Here is an 8,398-nt window from a genome sequence, read left to right as displayed (position 1 = left end):
GAAAGGAGGAGTGACAGGCAGGTCATTCCTCTATGTGTAAGTCCCATTCATTGATGCAGCCCTATTAAACTTTCATGCAGCCAGCTCTTGGCCTTTCCCTGCTAAGGTTACTGGGCGGTCACCCTGACGCAGCGTTTTAGTGCAGAATCTCTGCAGCTACTCTATATTTATTGTAACCCCATGCTTTGAAAAGTATTTTTGCTGTTGTCCATGGCAGGATTTTAGCCCTACTAACTGGAAGCATTAAAGGATGCCCTCGTTTGAATAGACTACTGAAACCCATGCACCCTTTCTCCTTTAAATGTCAATTTGGAGCTTTTTAATGAACATAACTTCTGCATTTAACATTTCAATGTGTGCATGCCTTGGTTGTATTGTACTGGTACTACACTAAAGGGAAGAGCCACATATGCGACCTGCCTGCCGTCCTCTTTAAGTTGCAGCGACGCCACAGTGCCTGTAAATCAAACAGAATAACTGGCTGTTCTTTTCCTTAATTCAATGTACCAATGAATTTGCCTGCTGGAGGCTTAAGGAGTTAGCTGTTGAATGGGCACAAAACCCAGCTGACAAAGAGCTGTGTGGAAAATGATTTACAATCGAGGTCAAAGATACAGCACCGCACCTATTTATAACTTGGGAAAAGTTGTGCCGTGGTGCAACGATCAGAGGAAACAAGACCTCTTAGTTTCCTTAAGCAGTGAAAGAAACTTTCACAGCAAACATAAACATATAAGATTTGATCAGCACACAAGAGAGAATATGGAATAAGTAAAGATTTCCAACAGGTTATCTTTGTTATACAAATTCCTTTATTTTGATTTCTTTTCTTCACAATGACCACAGTAGCCTATGTGTTTCGTCCTGCTTGAGGACTTCTTCAGGGCTACAAAACATAGACAATAAAAACTATTAAAGACTATTAAAACCAGATTATATGTATAAAAAAGGGGGCTATGTACAATCTATACATCAAACCGTTTAGGCCATAATGACAAGATTGTATATTCAATCTCCTGAAACCTTTATATATCAAAAATAAAATGACATTTAAATACATATTTACACGTGAGTACACATATTCCACAATGATCAAGTCAATGTCCCATAGTATAGTAAGGAATTTGTATAACAAAGATAACCTGTTGGAAATGTTACTTATTCCATATTCTCTCTTGTGTGCTGATCAAATCTTATAAGCTGTGTGGAAAATGGCTTGTGCTGAGACCCTACCTAGGAACCTGCAGCCCAGATGACGTGGGAGGCCTTACACAGCCATCACGACTTGCACCTCGCCTATCTGGCTGACAAGCTCACTACATTCAGTGGCTCTCGACACACCCTGAACCAGGACATATTTAGAGAGCGGAGGCGACAAAGTGCAAAAGAAAATCACAAAAAGAATGCAATCGGTTATATTCATGTATGCATCCATGATCTGGAACAAAATCCCTGTTTCATCAGGTCTGCCCTAACCCTGCTGCAATTTAGGAAAGTGATCAAGACGAACCTTTGTAAAGAAAACTACATCACAATTGAGTAACAGTCCACCTCCACTCTCAGAACCCAGCGTCCCTTCCAATCACTCACTGATTGTGTCTCTGGATTTGATCCTGTACAGCACTCCGCTGCCTTTTTGCTAGGTTCATGCTATATAAAGACCGCAGCTATGCATACATGCATGAAACAGGTAGCATCTCTTCAAAATCTGCATCATAAGCCGATTCATCACATGCCTGCTTGCGAGCTTGCACATTTCCTCGACTTCCCTAGTGGAGAGCCTCTTAAAAGGCTGGTAGTAAGCATTTTGGGTTATGATCTGTTGCCTGAAAGTTATGGCCTGAACAAGGTCTCTGAACCCCATTTCACTTTATAGCAACTTTATGGCTTTGGAGTATGTCCTGATAGCTGAGACCAGTTGGCCTAAACTCAAACCGTTGGAATCATGGACCAATATGGATCAGGAAGTACTGCAAATTGAAAATTAGCATGCACTCTGAACCTTTCTAGACAGTCCTGTATTTCAGAAGGCTGACACTGTTCAGGACTCCACAGACGCAACTTGCCGACAACTCCCACAAGATATGGTCTTAACTGTGAGAAGTTGGCTTGATATATGATGCTCACCAGTTCTAGTGATCACCTTGTATCAGTCGTAACAACCCTTATGGTGATTGGTTGTAAGTCAACCTTATAGACCAGCTATCCTAATGGTAGCATGGACAAAGCAGTCTTAGGCTAAACTCTTTTGGCATGTGAAGCCAGCTGTTTTACCACATATAACCCCTTGAATACCAAATTAAAGGACACCACACAGGTAGTTATTAAAAGAAACAAGATATTTATTAACTAACAACCACCTCTGAACTCTTTATGAGATCAGAGGGCTAAGCACACGACAAGACTCTTAAGAAAAATATGTTTAACTTGCACAGTTACAATGTTGCCCTAGGGGCACAACAAACCATATACTTAGTAAGTGGAATGTGAAAGTCGATAGAAGGAATGGAGCTGTCCAGAGGCTGTAGGATCGCTGGTACTACACTACCCTAACCTTAGGTAAGTAATAGGAGGCCCACGGAACGCGTGTACAGAGTGTGAACTCACACGCGAGATGCGTAACAACGTCTATGGACAGTACAGTTCAAGTAAAAGGTGAGTACGGACAATCCTGACTAGTTACGACTAAAACGACTGTGGAACTGGACACTAGGAGAGTCAATCTACCCTTGCGCACCGAAATGCTCTTGTTACCTCACCCACAGGCTGCGGGTGCATAGGTGCGAAGTCGTGTCGGGTTCCGGCGTTGAAGTCTATGGAGCCTGGAAGAAAAGATGCTGCAGGCGACCAGGAGGAAGATGTCCGGTGTGATCCAAGGGTGGATAAGTGAAGAGAAGGACCTGAAAGCAGAGGGGACAATGTTCAAAGTCACTAGCCAGTGACTGGAGTGGAACCAGGAGTGGAACCAGATGTCGTAGTCGCGATCAGGTGAAGAGTGGACGCTTGTCTCTGCAGCCACGTGGACCAGGAGGTGTCTTTGACAACCAGGATGGAGGCACGAGCTGTCCCACGCAGGCTCTCACTGTCAGCGGTGTCGGATCCGGATTTGGAGTCAACAGGCCTTGGCAAAGGCAACCCACGCGGTGAGTGGAAACGCCGTCTGGAGTGGACCAGGAGGGTCCGGGGTGCTTCTCCTTTGCAGGGAAGCAAGGGCCAGTCTGGAGCAACCAGACCAGTAGATTGGTTTTCAAGGTTCGTCGTCTAGGAGGTCACTAGCCAGCCGGCAAGTGACCAGACAACGCGTTGAGCAGCAAACAGGCAGAAGGGCCCCACACAGATCTGGTGGCGGCTGGAGGACTGGTCTTCGGTGCAGGAGCTGCTCGGGGTCAGGGCTTCTCAGTCCCCAAAGCACTTGGTCGAGGTTACCTCAGAAGTCGTGCTGGAGCGAAGTGTTGCTTCTTCCAAGATGGCCGGTCCCACGTGTCTCGTCGCACCCACGGATCTCAGCTGTGCTGCAGATGTAGGTAGAGGTCTGGAAATCTGGGTCTTATCGGGCTATGAAGTCTGGATCCTCGAGGGAAGACGACAAAGGGAAGCCGCTGGACGCTGATGGTGCCTGCTTGTGCAGGGTGGACACTCCTTGCCCACAAGGGAGATTTCTTCAGTCTTATGTGTAGAAAGTCGAAGTCCAGAGTTTCGTCTTGTAGAGTTTCAGTTCAGGATTAATCTAATTTGGAATGGGACCAGCTCCTACCTTTATCCTGCTAAAGGGGGCTGTACTATCACTAGGTCCCTGCTCTGCATTTTTAGCGCTGGGACACCTCCTTGTGAGGTAGCTGTTCGCGCTTTATAAATATCAGTATTATTATTATTATTATAATTATCCTTTGTCCGGTCTTGCGCTGGGGCTGGAGAGCCCCAGGAACTGGTTTAGACCGGTGTATGCACAGGGACACCTTGTGTGCCCCAGGCATGTCTCATTCCTTTCAGCCCTGTCCTACCCAATACACAAAATCCTGTCTGGGGTGGTGCTAGCACCTCCCAAGGCAGGAAACCCTTTGTCCAGGCCCCCTTCGCTGGAAGGACTCCCAGCAGCAGGAGGTCAGACTTGTGTCTGTGGTGGCAGCATCCATTTTGTGATGCTGAGGCTTGGGTTAACTTTAACCGGGGTTCACAGTTAGGTACATGTCGTGTCCCTCTAAAAGGGTGGAATGCTACCCCCGTCACCAGAATTGGTGAGGAGGTAGTATTCCAATTCGTATGACACCTTACTCGACATGTTTTGATAATGCTATAACCGCGAGGATAATAATGCACTTAAGAGTATATGGTATAGCGTTGTCATGGAAACAGTTAAAGGACTTGGTTCCGAAAGCTGTAGACAGGCTCAGCTCATGCCAGAGCACTATCTCACATAATTCCAAGCACTCTGCCTCCAGGATTGTTAAGGCCTGCCATAGGAGTGACTTATAGGAGTATATGTGTCCATTTTAGGGTTAGATATAGGTATACTATATCTAAAGCAAAGGGTTATTACACCACCTTGCCCCAGCTGATTGATCAGCCAGTTGTGTCAGATTTGGATGGCCAGCCAGGGGTGGCATAATACATGCTGCAGCCCCTGGGTGCACCTATGCCCTGGGTACCTAAGGTACACTGTACAGGTGCTGATAAGGTGACTCAGTATCCAATTAGATAGGTACCTATAGTACCTGGAATCCATTTTACAGAGAGAGCAGTGGGCCTGGGGTCCTGAATAGCAGGGCCCCAGGTCAACTAAGTCGAAAAACCAGCTAAACACCAGGCAAAAAGTTGGGGGCAACCATAGTCAGATATCCACCTTTCTAAATTAACTTTCCAGAATTCTTGAATCGTGAGAACAGGAGTCTGGGGATGGGGTGAAGGCGAAGTCTTGGTCATTGGTCAGGTCTTTTTGTACAAGAACGGCCTGGAATGACGTTATCAATGTTCTCTCTCTTTCCCTCTCACTCACCTTTTTTTGTTCTTTCTCTGCATCTCTGTGGTTATGCCTGGACCCGGTTGGAAGTACAACATAAGGAATACGGGTAAACACCTAGGTATTTCACCAGACAGGAATCCACCATTTGTATTTTACCTATCCCTGATAGGCTAATTTTTAGCACCTTTCTGAGTTTCCCCACTCTGAGGGAGCACACTTCTGAAAGAAACAACATCACTTTGAATGCAGCAGGCATTCACATGTAAATACTGGATTATAGCATTACACATACATTCTTGAACCTCTCATAGAAATGTCAATTTATTTCACTGCTGTGACTGTCTTGCAAATGTTCTCATATTGATGTTGAACCATTTTCAGTGCTCCTGGCACACATTTTTTCCCGGCTTGAAGTGTTTGAATCAAGACTGAGCTTTTCGACAGTCAGTGTCTCTTGTAGCCAAAAAGAAATAATATTCCTTAACTGAACTCTTTCATTGTGCAGAGCTGGTGCCATTTTTTTTAGCGGTGCTAGATATTGCATGTATGCACAGTTATTACTTGAACTTCTCATCTTCTTCTAAGCGAGTCCAGTCCAGCGATTTGTCCATTCTCATTGGAGGGGTTTGGAACAGCTGCTTTACAGTAGACCAGTGCAAAGACTGCTCTTTTGAGCTTGAGGCCATAAATATGGGGGAAGGAGGGCAAGTGCTTTTATACACATAGACATACAGAATTTGGAACTCTTGTGAAAATTTGAAGACATCTCAAGACTCCCCAAGCCTTACAGTATGGTCGCCGTAGAATACATAAAGCACAATATAATCCACTCTGAAAAGAAATTTCTAAGCAAGTGGAAGACACTTTGACTGGAATTTACATAAACTCCCTCCACCCCAGATGCAGACAGTGCAACTTTTGACTAGTTGCCTTCTAAAACAATCGCTGGTTCACGAAAACCCCCATAGCATTAGATCCAATGCGCCACCGGCTCGTGCTCCATGATTTCATACCTCACCGCATTTGGTCACCCCTTTTTTCACCACAAGTACAAAGGCACCCATGATTTTATGATTTAGGTAGATTCCTCCTCCATCTCTTCTTCGTATTGGTTGCATTTTGGGGAAAGAGGGCCTGGTTTGCAAATTTTAAGCTGGGGGGACATTTTAAGTAACTAATACTATGGGACATTGACTTGATCAGCATAAAACCAAGGCATGTTGATGCGCCTGAATGTAGCAACATTAATCACGCTGTATACTGCGTTACTGTTCTTGTTGCTACAAAACTCAGTAAAAAGATTTGACACAAAAATACCTCAAACACACAAAAAATGATGGGAAGGAATGCTTGCAATACGTCTAAACTCTGTCAATTGCTCTGGGTAGCATTGCAACCCTTCATTCTTTTTGCCCACCATGCCACCTCAGTTTGGACCAAGCCATATGAAATTCTGTTTCAACCCTGCTCCAATCTGAACAGTCTGCCCGATCTGCCAGGCCAGGTCTTCCCTGAAACAGAAAACAAGCAACCCAAGACTGGTTTTGTTCTGATTGGGGCTCTTGAGTCGGATGATTCTGGGTTCCAATGGTACAGTGAGCAAGGGACCTCCTTCTGGGCACACCATTGCCATGTAAGGCAGTACATCAAACACACAAAGGTTGATGGGAGGAATGTTTGCCACAAGTCAAACTTCTAGCAATCGGTCAGGGTAGCATTCCAACCCATCATTGTTTTGCCCACCATGCCACCTCAGTTTGTACCCAGCCATATGCAAATCAGTCTTGACTCAGCTCCAATACCAGTCCAGCCGAAACCGCCAGGCCAGGTCCTCTCTAAAAGGGAGCACAAGGAACCCATGACAGGCTTTGCCCTGATTGGGTCTTCTCAGTCAGGTGTATCTTGGTTCCAGTGGTACAGTGACTGGTAAAATATAGAAGTTGGCTTCTTTAGGAAGAGCATATAGTAAGAATATTAGCTTGGCAGGCGGGTCAGGCATCCACAGTGCTGGAGCCAACGCAGGTCCTGACTTTACCAGTACCGTCTCTCCCTACCCTGCACTCCTCACTGTTGGAGATTAAGCCTCTTGAAGAGACGCTTCGAGAGAGGGATAAGTGTAGCTAGTTTGAGAAGTAAAAGCACCAGGTTCAACTTCAATGGGAGAAGGAACCTGAGGCGAGCAGAGGAGAGAAAGAGGTCTGCATGCTTCTGAAGGGAAGAGCCCCCCCCCCCCCCCCACACTGTCAGCACCCACCCAATGCTACCTACTATAGAGCTGAGGTTCAGGTTGTACAGGCAGGTTGTTTCAGGCTCCAGGCTTAGTGTGAGGCTCTATTCCACAACACCCATTCCACATTTCCATCATTACTTTGGGGCTGTCCTTATTATTTGCGGAGGTTGTCCGACCCCACCTCCTGCTCATGTCTCTGTCCCTCCAATCTCCATATTCTCCACTTTCAGTAGTTGGTGTCAATTCTCCTTATACCACTCACTGGTGTGAATTTGGAGGAAGACTGAATTTCACCCCAGCAAACTACTAACCACGCTGTACTTTCACCTGTGCTCATCCCCGTGTCCTATGCTGCCTTGCTTAAACTCTACCACTCCGGGCAATGAGTCCTACTTTTACATAAGGCTTCGAGTTCTACTTTTATGGCCACTGTACTACCCAGCAACACTGTGTATTAAGTGCTGTGCCTCCTCACTGCATCCTACCAGCAAGGGGGACGGGAGGGTGTGGGCTTCCTACACCTGGCTTGGAACTCCCCTACAGTACAGTTGTGTAGGCTGGATGTGGGGCTTCGCTTCCGGGGAGTTACCAAGCTTACTCTAGACCACACTTCGCGGCATTGTCTGTTGGGTATCCTCAAAAAACTGAAACAGGGGCAGATGCACTCTAAATTCACCCCACTAGGAACTGCTGTTAGGAAAATGAAGGAAAGCAATCGGATGGTTGGGGACGAGGACCCAGGCAACCACACGTTGGATACAGGACATGATGGAATGGGGAGTAGCTGAGAAGATTCACATTAAGACATGCCGCATGGACGACCACCATTACGGGAGGACTTGGAAACATGGGCCGCACTACTCACTGCGTTTACTATAAGAATGAAGTGGGAGTTAACACATCAACATCTGCACAGCAGGGGGTAGTGGGAACTGGAAGTGACAGCACAATACAGAGTTATAAATAAAGAACGAAAACCACCTATGTGGGCTATTCAATGGGAAATCTACAAATATTGGAAGGAATACATATGGTATTTGCTTTCTATTAACTATCAATTGAAATGCACATAATACCCAATGGGGCGGGGACTCCAACACTGGCTACATGTACAATATCTAGGTATTTTGTTAGGATGGGAAGGAGCTCGGGAACACAGTCATGTTTGTTGTATGTAACAGTTCTTATATTCTTGTTGGCGGAATGTA

This window comes from Lissotriton vulgaris, unplaced genomic scaffold (assembly GCF_964263255.1).
Source record: "Lissotriton vulgaris unplaced genomic scaffold, aLisVul1.2 SCAFFOLD_581, whole genome shotgun sequence".
Lineage (NCBI taxonomy): Eukaryota > Metazoa > Chordata > Amphibia > Caudata > Salamandridae > Lissotriton > Lissotriton vulgaris.
The sequence above is the reverse complement of the archived record's forward strand: the minus strand, read 5'-3'. Positions refer to the sequence as shown.